At 46.2% G+C, this 11,436-nt stretch overlaps 1 long non-coding RNA gene across 1 annotated transcript in view; it reads right to left on the bottom strand.

Annotated features, from left to right (window-relative positions):
- The window catches only part of LOC128406720 (uncharacterized), a 32,082-nt gene extending 22,051 nt beyond the window's left edge, over positions 1–10,031 (bottom strand). The window contains exon 1 of the long non-coding RNA XR_008328593.1: positions 9,918–10,031. This is a non-coding gene — a long non-coding RNA (uncharacterized LOC128406720). The remainder of the gene's footprint in view (positions 1–9,917) is intronic.
- Positions 10,032–11,436: the final 1,405 nt, after the last annotated feature.

The raw sequence follows: 11,436 nt of genomic DNA on the forward strand, positions 1-11,436 counted from the left end.
GCTTGGTAAAAAATTTCCCCTGCCTCACCCGTGTTAAAATGTCGTCAATCCTGGGCATTGGGAAGGTCACAGGTTCTGACACCAGGTTTAACGCCCTGTAATCCACGACTGGCCTGGGCTGATTAGTCTCTTTTGTCCACAAAGAACACCGGACTGCCCCCCACCGCCTTTGATTCCCTTATGAACCCCCTCTTCAGGTTCTTGTCAATAAATTGCCGCAACTCCTGCATCTCCCGGTCAGACATGGCACACAGCTTACCCACCGGCAGCTGAGCCCCTGGGAGTAAGTTGATTTGGCAGTCAAAGGGCCTATGGGGGGGTAGTCTATCCGCCTCCTTCTTGCTGAAGACTTCCTTCAGGTCAGCATATTGTGGTGTCATCTCCCCTTTTGGTTCCACAGCCAGCCCAGCCACCCTGGCCACTATCATTCTTGGGTTCTCCCCCCCCCCAGACAGTGTTCCAAGCAGTAAGCTGACCCAAAGGTGACTGACCGCTGATGCCATGACACTACTGGATCATGCAGTGCCAGCCAGCTCATCCCCAGTATTATTGGGGGTCCTGCCAGTGTGGCCACGTGAAAGGCAATGGTCTCTGTGTGCCTGGAAACCCTCATTCGCATTGGCGGGGTCTGGTGTGTCACTCCCCCCCCCCAGAAGTTCCCTGCCATCAATGGTGGTCACTTGCAAGGGAAAATCCAGGGGCAGCAGGTGGAGTTGGTGCTCCAGAGCGAAGTCCCTGCTGAAGAAATTGCAGGAGCTGCCCGAATCCAGCAGCCCCTCAACTTTGACTGGGTGCCCATTCAGGAGTTCTTGCACCACTTCTATGGCTATAGCTGCCTTGGGAGGGTCAGGCTGGGGCACTTCTATTGGTTGCTGGCCTGGCTGCTGCCCCTGCTGGTTGGCAGCCAGGCGTTGTCGTTTCCCTGCGCCTGCCCTTCCTCCCCCTTCTCCTCGCAGCCAGCAGCCCCCACCATCCCTTGCCAGGCCTTTCTTTGAGGGCAGACCCTGGCAAAATGTCCTGGCCGCTGGCAGAGGAAACACTTCTTGGTGGTTTTCCAATCCTTCCCCTCCCTCTTGCGACCTTCACTGGAGTTTGAAACCTCGCGCGTGCGCGTGCGCCATCAATTTCCATTGGCTCAGCCGCCTGGGAAAGCTGTCTTGGTATTTCAGGAATGCAGTAGTCATCGCAACGTTCCCCTCTCACTTCGCGTTTCTCCTGAGCCCGCGCTTCCTGCCGTACTCCAATCGCAAGCACAGCCTTGGTCAGCTGATCCACTGACTGTGGGCGGGGCGCGCGGGACAACTCGTCCTTCACAGTTGGGGACAACCCCTCCTCAAACAACATTTGTATCGGTTCAGAGTCCAGATTCCAGCCAAGCCGGTGGATCAACATCGCAAAGTGCGACCAGTAGTCTCTAACTGACTGGCTCCCCTGCTTGCACCCCATCAGTTCCCACCGAGTCACACTTTGCTCCACTTCACTGGAATACATCGCATTCATTGCCTGGAAGAATTTCTTAAGGTCCTTCAAGGCATCATTTTGCGTCGCCATTAGGGACCTGATCCATTCGCGCGCCCCATCCTCCAGATGCCCCACAGTGTAAGCTACCCTCTCCCCATCATCAGCAAAGTCATTATGCTGCAGTTCCAAAGCGTACTCTATTTCCGTTCGGAACGCATTGTAGTCCTGGGGTTTCCCCTCAAACTTGTGTACCAGCCCCGGTACTTTCCTTGCAATGGGGGTGGGTCTGACCTACGCATCCTGAGCCCGTCTTTCGTCCAGCCGCGCCGTCAGGAGAGCTACATGCTGTTCCAAGTTTCGGTTCCTCTCTACCAGACTTTGCACTTCAGCTGCTTGCTCCGTCTCTCCGGCTGTCCTGGTTTGGCTCATCGTGCTGCCTCTCTGGGGCTGCGCATAAGCAACGTCGGAGACTGACGGATTGCTGTAATGGTTCTAGGGGTTGCTTGTGCATAAGTTGTCGCCACTCCTGGCTAGGTTACCTGGGTGAACCCTTTCTGTCTGGACAGCCTCTCTCCCGTGGCTGTCTCAATCGCTGGCAGAATCTGCCAGTGGGCGTTTCTTGAACTTCTTCCAGCAAAGAAGTTCTTTGACGCCTAGTCTCCTCCTACTCTCCCTGCGCAGAAGTCTTCTGCGCAGGGAGGGTGTGGGCAGCGGAGGACCCGTGCTCTCCCCGCTGGTCTCCGGCGAGGAGTCCTGGAGCCCCCTCGCCGATTCCCCCTTCTGCCCCCCTTCTCCACTGGTGCTACGCTGATTTCCTTACCCAGCAGATGGGCTGCCTCTCTTCCTACTGGGACCCTCTCTGGCATCCCTCTGGAGCCTTCCCTCCACCTCTGGCTCCGATGGCAGTTCCCTGACACATCCCGTTGCAGGTTTAATCTCTTCCATCTAATATATCGTCAGCCAAGGATTTTAAAATTCAATTCGAAATTCAGCCACGATGACTTTGCCTTTTAGCTCATGACATACTATGTTTCCTAGTATTATTCACATAAACAGCATTGTTGCCAGGAGGTGGGGGGTTGGGGACAGAGAGAGAGAGGAGGAGGGAACATCCTATTTCAGGAAATCTGCTTGGGTCATCTTGCTTCCTCGTATATTTTATAAGATGAAAGCAATCTGGCCAGTGTTAAGAGCAAATCAGAATCCAGCACTGATGGATCAAAGCCGGTAATCAAATGAAACCTTCTATTGACTTTTGTTTACAAGTTTGCAGCTGTGCTGCTGGGGTGAAAATGTGAGATTTCATTTCCTTTCCTTTCCTTCCGTGGGCAAATGGAGATAAGAGCATTGGGGCTTTCATTTCCCTTTTATATCAGATGGAAATCATCTGTGTACTTGCTGAATGATTTTTAAATTGCATTTTGGACACTGATGGTCAGAGGGAGGGGGGAACGGTGCAGTTTGTTAAGCTGTTCACATCTCCCTTTCAGTGGCATTCCCCCCCCCCTCCAGCTTTTTGTTATGCACAAGCTATGTGAGAGCACAGACATCACTCTGCTATTCAGGAACATATTTGCCTGTGTCAAAAAGTGCCCATTCTTTTGACAATTTCCCCACAATGCCTACAAAACGTTTGCCTATGCAATTATATAATGCTCTTTCTCGTTCTCCGCTTTGTTTACCTTCAGCAATGTCCCATAGCCAAAGCAATTGGATATGTAGTGCAGTCACATCACTCCAATCACCAGGTAATCCCTGGTTGGCTAGGATGACCAAGGTGCTTGATTCAAGAGGCACTGCTTCTTCACTCACAACTGGCTTTGTTTGCCCTCACTCGACATTATCTTGTAGCAAGACCAGATTTGTTACACATTGCCATGACACCATCCCATCCACAACACACCCACATATTTTCAGAAAGAACATAGCAGAAAGGTGGAGAGACGTACAGAAGCAATAGCAGAGAAAGGAAGCAATACCCCACCATGTGTTGCTTGACTCTGAGCTCCCACCAGCCCCAGACAGCAGGACCAATAGACAGGGATGATAGGAACTTCAGTCCAGCAATATCAGGAGGGCCACAGGTTTATCATTCCAGTCTTACAGGAAAGAGGACAAAGTTAACAATGTATGGAGGGAATGGCACAGAAAGAAACTATAGTCAGCTCCAAACAGAAAGTGCCCCTTCTCTCTTGGTCTCTCACTCTCTCTACCTTCCCCTTGAGTAAACATTGGAGCAACTCCAGTCTGAAATGCAGGCTGTAGCAAGGTACTTGGCATGGCTATTTAAGTTAGTGCTCACCTCTATTGCCCACATTGAATTCTAAGTCTTTGCTTCTATGTGTGCCCTGTTGGTTGCTTAGCATGCAAACAGGTGTGTAAGGAGAGAGGAACTGGCCCAATGGATCTATATATCAGGAAAAGCAGTGCCTTTGCTCTTTGGTGATTTGGTAATTTGGTGCAGGGGAAGAATATCTCTCCAAAGAAAGGTTGTAGGATTCACAAATGGTGCCTATTAGAATCCTCCCCCTCTCCGCATTCAGATGATACCTCTCCTGCCTACACCAGCAAATGCTTCAGGAGAAGCTGCAGAGAGAAAGGGGGGGGACATGTGTAGGACATTGGCAATTTGGATAGCTGTGCTTCCTATTCACCTTAGTTGTTTGAGCATTAACTGAATGCCATCTCTCTCTTTTTCAGTACATCCCTCCATGTACAATGGGATGTAACATTTGGCTAAAGAGTCTGCGATAAAAAAAGAAGAAGCTTGCATCCCCCTGTCTGGCTGCAGCTGTTTACTCCTGTGCTCCAAAATGATTTCAGATTTTCCGACGCTCTTCCCCAGAAACACGGAGGCCATTGATTGCTTGCATGCACACTGCAAAGACATATGCAAATCTCAATTGTTCCAGCTTTGAAGAGCTCATTATTTCAAATATTGTTTGACTTTGATATATGCTCAAATTTCTAAGATAGAAGAATGTTTCCCGTTGATTGAACTTGAGCTTTTTATCTTCACTCGCATGCCAAATAATGAGGAGAATAACTCTGTGCATTAACCCAGCAGTAACCTTGCATGTCCCTTTCCAACAATTTATAGGTCTGCAGAAGGAAAGGGGGGAAAGGGAATGGCTTATCTTAGCCGAATGTTAACCAAGTGACATTGTATGGGATATGAAATGGAACAGTTGTCCGTAAGGCTGTCACCTGATGATAATGTTAATAATCTAAAAAAACCTGCAGTCAATTAACTGGGTAAGGTTTTGATCAATTAAATCTGCATATTTTTGCATACAAGAGAGAACTATTATTTCAAAGGGTAAAAAAATATGTCATGCTTAGGGAACCTTTCTGAGGAGGGTGGGCATGTTTCAGTATTGGGGTGGGGGGACAGAGGCAAAGGTGGCTGAGGCCAGAGCAATAGATGTGACTCTTTTCTTTGTACGGTAGGCTCTATTTCAGCCATGCAGAAGTCAGAGATTTCTGTGCACACACGATTCCTTAGTTAAGAGCCGTTATCACAGTTTTATGATACTTTCCAGCATGTCAGAAGCACTCAAGGAAGAGATGCAGCCAGGTCAGTAAGGAGTGTGGCTCAGGAAGAGGCAGTGCAGCCAGGGAAGGAGGGAGGAGGAGTCACAAAGGCCAAATAGAGCTACCTCGAGGGCCACATTTGACCCCTGCAGCTGAGGTTAATAATCCCTTTTTTAAGATGAAGCACAGCTGGTAACACCTCCACTTCCAAAACTGCAGTTTTTTGAAATTCTAGAAAGCTACCTTCTAAAAAATGAAGTCTGCTTAATTCTGACCACCTTTTAATTTAAAGTGCTGCAATCAAGGCACCTAACTGAATAATTAACCAAACATTGCACACCAGTGCATTATTCTGCACTGACCAGGCAGAAACAGGTGGTTCAGTAGAGTCCCACCAACTTCAATGCTCTGCTTCCAAGTCCATGTGTGCCAGTTGTTTGAAACTGCAGGGGGGGGTGCTGTTGCACTCAGGTCCTGCTTTTGGCAGAAGATGCATCAGGATGGCTACCACAAGTACTGGACCAAATAGGCCTGTGGCCTGATCTAGCAGGAGTCTTCTAACCTGGATGAGGGAGATCATCTGGAGCTGAGCATGGGACAATTACTGGTAAATGAGAGAAATGAGGGTGAAACCGATTCATTTACTGCAAGCCCTTCTTGGCACTTGAGAAGTAAATCTTGCAAAGGATTGTGTCATCACAAGGTGCATTTTTTGAGACTGACACATGAGCTGTTTTAAGTGTTATCCTTTAGCACTGGAAACAAAACATCAAATCTGGCTGTTGACCAAGGTCAGTCTCCCTAAAATCTTAAGACCTACCAGTAAAATTCAAAGAGGTTCTGACATGTGCACATTTATTTGTGGAATTTTTTTTATTTTAAAAACCTGCCCTTCAGTGCAAAGTCCAAGAATGGGTTACAGCAACACAGTAGTACAGTATTAAAATTGAGACAATAATACACACAAACATGCTATAAACTGGGGAACCTGTGGCCCTCCAGATGTTGTTGTACTCCAACACCCATCATTCTTGGTACTGGCTATCGTCCAAAAATGTCTGGAGGCACACAGGTTCATCACCACTGTGTTATATGCACATCAGTATATACAGTAGATAAATGCTTAAGAGAGAGGGAACATTAGAGTAACTGGGTGTTCGTCTCTTTTATATTCATGACCTTCAATTCTGACTTGGCTGTCTTGGTTTCAAACAGGTCCTTTTCTGATACGGACTCAGCATTAATTTAATGCTCACAATAAAATTTGACTGGCATCACTTTTTGTCTCTGTAAACTAAACCAACAAACAAGCAAAGGAACACAGGAAACTGCCTTATGCTTAGTCCACCTAGCTCAGTACAGTGGTACCTTGGTTCTCAAACTTAATCCATTCCGGGAGTCCGTTCAACTCCCAAAACCATTTGATAACCAAGATGCGGCTTCTGATTGGCTGCAGGAGCTTCCTGAACTCAAGAGGAAGCCGTATCGGACATTTGGCTTCCGAAAAACGTTTGCAAACCGGAACACTTACTTCCAGGTTTGCAGTGTTCAGGAGCTGATTTGTTTGGCAACTAAGCCATTTGATAACCGAGGTAACTACTGTATTGTCTACTCTTGACTGGCAGTGGCTCTCCAGGCATTCAGGAAGCAAGTCTCTCCCAAGCATGTTTGAAGGTGCCCGGGATTGAACATGGGACCTTCTGCATGCAGAGAAGATGTCCCAACACTGAGCTCCGAAACTTCCTCAACAAACTTGTGTGGTGATGGGGGGAGGTTTAATGAGGGGGAAAGTCCCTTATTAACTAACATTCCATGATATGGCTGTGGTGTGTAATTTTGTTGTTGCTGTTGTTTAAACCGGCTTTCCCATAAGTACCCTTGAGCAAGATGTTAATTCCATTTATTCATCAGCATCTAGGCCATCTCTACTTTATGTCAGGTCTTCTCTGGTTCCCAGAAATTCATATTATGGCAGCAGATCATTCTCCATGATTAGGTTTGATTGTGATTGAGAAGAAAATGGAACACACAGTAGATGTAGAATTGGGAAACAGCCAGCCAGAATTGGAAATGAGGACTGGCCAGAGTTAGTTTCTTGGATAGATGTCAGGATGTCAAGGGTTGCATCCAGCTACTCAGTGTAGACCTACTTAAATTAATAACCTATATGAGTCCTATCCTTTGCTTTCAGTGGGCCTACTCTTTGTAGGATTAACATCAGATACAGTCCAAGTCAGGAGGGGAAATTACTTTTTGCTGTTTGCTGCTATGCCTCTGCTTTCTATGTTGTGCTTTTGAGCACACACACGAGAGAGAGAGAGAGAGAGAGAGAGAGAGAGAGAGAGAGAGAGAGAGACTCTACCCTAGAAGAGCACTCTGCACATTCTCTGAAGCACCAGAATCCTGAAGAGGAATACCACTTGGATTTTAATGATCTTGGTCAGCAACTAGAACCCAGGCACAGATCAAGCGGCCCCTGTGGTAGAGTACTTGTGTGGCATGCGAAAGTGCCATGTTTCATCCCCAGCATCTCCTGCCAGGGATAGGATGGACTCCTGGCTGAAATCCTAGAGAACCACTATCAGTCAGTGTCAAAAATACTGTTACATGTACCAAAGGCTAAATTTAGAAGAAGGAAGCTTCCATTGTTCTATTAACAGTGAACAGTACCACTGATGGATGCAATAGACCCAAGTTCTGATAGCAATAACCAGGATCTCCTGGAACCCATAACTCCTCAAGAAGGTTCCAAGAAACAGCAACCCCCTGAGCCAGACTCCCCACATGAACCAGGGCCCTCCTCCCTGGGGATCCCATGCTCCATGGTTTGTGCTCACCAGTGCAGCTGAGAATGGATTGGGGGCCTTTAAAAGAGAGACTAGGATAGTGTTTCTCAAACTTGGGTCCCCAGCTGTTGTTGGACTGCAAATCCCATCATCCCTAGCTAGCAGGACCAGTGGTTAGGGATGGTGCTAGTTGTAGTCCAACAACAGGTGGAGACCCAAGTCTGAAAAACACTGGCCTAGGATGAATAACCAGGGTCTGGAATGAAAAAAACATCATTGAAACACATTGAAGTGTGCATCACACACGAAAGCTCATACATTGAAAGCTTATATTTAGTTGATCTTTAAGGTGCCACTGGAATTATTAAAAAATATTTTTTTCATCTTTCATCTTGTTATTTATTATGACTATGACAGATCAACACGGCTAGCCACCTGAACTGAGACATGATTACTCTCCCAGATGGTCCTGGTCCATGGTCCTGATATCTGGGTTGCTGACCATCCTTATTCTAGCAGCTATATTCTAGGTAGCCCACTGCCCTGAAGCTATACTTGGATGTGCTCAAGTTTCTACATGGTTGTGCTCTAGGATCTAGATGACAGATTGGGCTCTGCTTGTCCTGGCATCGCTGAAAGACATTTGCTCTCCAGGGCTTCAAAGATGAGTCCCTCCTAGCACTCCCTGGAGATGCCAGAGATCTGTTACTGACTGTACTATCTGCCTCTACTTCCATGGAACACAATAGATTAATCCACCACAGATTAATCAACACAGAGATAACTTGCAGGTCACCTGGCAGCAGCTCAAAATGGAAATCACATGCTCAGGAGGCATTGATGGCCACCAACTTGGATGGCTTTTAAATAGGATTGGACAATTCATGGAGGATACATCTATGAATGGCTACTAGCTGTGATTGAGACTAGAATATACCTCCATGCCTGGAGGAAGTAATACTTCTGAATGCCAGTTGGTGGAACCTTCAGAAGCAGAGAGTGCTCTTGTGGGTTTTGCTTGTGGGTTTCCCAGTGAGTTGGCCACTGTGAGAATAGGACACAGGACTAGGTGAGCCATTGGCTTGATCCAGCAGGCTCTTGTTATGTTCTTAGGTTCTTAAATGCCCCATCACTCTTTAATGTAGCCAGTTCACACATTCAACTGTAAGCCATCGAGTAATGAGCGTTATATACTTGCACATGTCCTCTCTTTTTCCATGTGGCTTTGTTTGGACATTAAGCTTTCCCATGTGCTATGTTCCCATGTGTCCAAGGCTATCTTTAGTCAGTACCAAGAGGCAACAAGCTGTGACACTTCTGGAAGCAAATGGGTATAAACCATCACACACGTTTGGTATATAGGCCGTGACATCTCTGATTCACCACATCCATAGATGTGGGATTTTTGAATATTTAGATTTGGGGGAAATGAGGATAGAAGATAGGGACCTATGTGAGAGAAAGGCCAGATAAGGTTTATCCTCATGGTGTGAGGCTGAGAAAGGGGGAAGCTTCTCCAGGTGGGAGCTGGGAAGACTCACTTATTTGTATGTGGATTGAAGATTAAGATATAATTATGCTAGAGGGCTATATACATATAATTTAGTGCCTCGTTATATTACTATTATTATTGGTGCTAATTTTTAATTTTTTCCTGTCTCTCTGTTCCTTTCCCTTTCCCCTTCCCCTTCTCATTTCTTTTTCTCTTTCCTTTGGTATTTCTCTCCTTCTTGGTTCTATTTCTTTCAGATACTATTTTATTGTATTTTGAAAACTTTAACAAAAAATATTTGAAAGAAAGCAAACAAGGGGGGAAAAGCCTTCTGTATCTCTGACCTAAAAGATTCAGGTACTGTGTGGCAGGAAATACTTTTCTTTGCTCCCAAACCCTGGAGAATCCCTGCCAGTCAGGAAAAGACACCACTGGGATAGATGAACAAAGATACTGAGTGATATAAGGCAGATTCCAATGCCCTCCCCAAAGGTAACATCAGTACAGACATCAATCACATCACAGACAGGAGTTGCAACATTTAAGGGGTACAAATAAAATTATTATTATTATTATTATTATTATTATTATTATTATTATTATTTCCACAGCCCCTTTCTCCATCCCGGCAGAAATAAGCTTACCGGCACCACTAAGGCAATGCTGAAGAGTTACATTTGTAAGGCAGAAACCAAGAAGAAGGGAACTCCCTTTGGTGAGTCACCAGAATTGCTCCATAGCGGGGGTGCTGCTGCTGCTGCTGCAGGGGGAAAAACAGAATCCACACAAGGAAGGGAAAGATCAAAAAGCAAATATGTATTAACACATGGAGCATCTTTGCATAGGGTTTCTGCATGAGGTGGGGGGGGTTCTGCCCCACAAACAACCCCCCACTCTGCCTCACTGGTCTGCATAAACAGTTACGTTTTGGTACAATTAAATAATGATAATAACTCTCCCACTTCCTCCCCCCCAACCCTCTGCTAAAAAGCCTGGGGCACAACTGTGATTTCGGCTCACCCAGCTGCACACAAAGGTATCTCAGAATTAAAGGATGCTCTTCCAGGTTTTATGATCCTGCAGGAGAGAGGAAGCTGCGAATCTTGACGCATTTGTGCCGTGAGATTGGGGGATTTCTTTTCTCTCTTTTCTCCCCCCCCCCCACCCCAAATTAATATTCAGGTCACTTTGCACTATTTCACTCTTATTCCCCTCTCCCATCACCCAGCCAATGGGAGGGTTGTTCATTGGCATTCAGGAGCCCCATCCACTTCCTTGCAAGGATTTGGGGGAAACCTTGGGATGCCGGCTGAGGGGACCTCCTCAGATATAGGCTAGAGTTATTGTGTTGCCATGGCAACAGCGACGGCAACTGGCTGCAGAGCACTATAAATGAATGGGGAATGTCAGCAGAACCTGCTTGTTATGCTGGGTGCAGAATCCCACAGAGTTCTCCCTGTGAAGGATTTTCAAGCTCTGTCTGCATCCACCGCACTCTTGTTTGACTCACCAGTTTTAATTGTGATTTTCTTTTGTTTTCCATTTGATGTAGGGTAAGAATGATTGTGCTTCTGTACAACTCTGAGGTGTACAACACACTTTACAATTCTTGTCTCATCTAGCTTTAAAAGAAAAAGGAAAAACCAACAACCACAACCCTGCCATGTGAGTCAGATTAAAGAGGGCTGATTTCCGCACTTTCCAATCTGGAAGAAAAGGAAGGGGGACAGTTACAAGACATGGGGGTGTTAGCAATGAAATAATGCAGATGGTGGCCAGAGAGAAAAGTCCTGATAACACGTCGCTTAAGCAAGCTGAACAAAAAAACATGTATAATTTGAGAAGGAAGGAATAGAGAGGGTTTGTCATCCTTCCTTCAGGCCTCCTACATAGACTGGAGACATTTAAACAAACATACAGAAGAAAATATCCCGCAAAGCTACAAAAATTGCATGCTTCTTTGGTAAAGATCATGCCACTCTGTTTGGTTACTATGCAACACCTCCAGCCCTCCTTTTAAGAACAGAATTAACCCCTTAGGTTACAAACTGAACGATCTCTGCTGCTGCACTTATAATGGGGCAATGGCAAATTTACTCCTGTAAGCTGCTTGGGGCAAAGAATATAGGTGATTTTTGTTTATGGTTTCCTCTATAAATCATA

Source organism: Podarcis raffonei, chromosome Z (assembly GCF_027172205.1).
Source record: "Podarcis raffonei isolate rPodRaf1 chromosome Z, rPodRaf1.pri, whole genome shotgun sequence".
Lineage (NCBI taxonomy): Eukaryota > Metazoa > Chordata > Lepidosauria > Squamata > Lacertidae > Podarcis > Podarcis raffonei.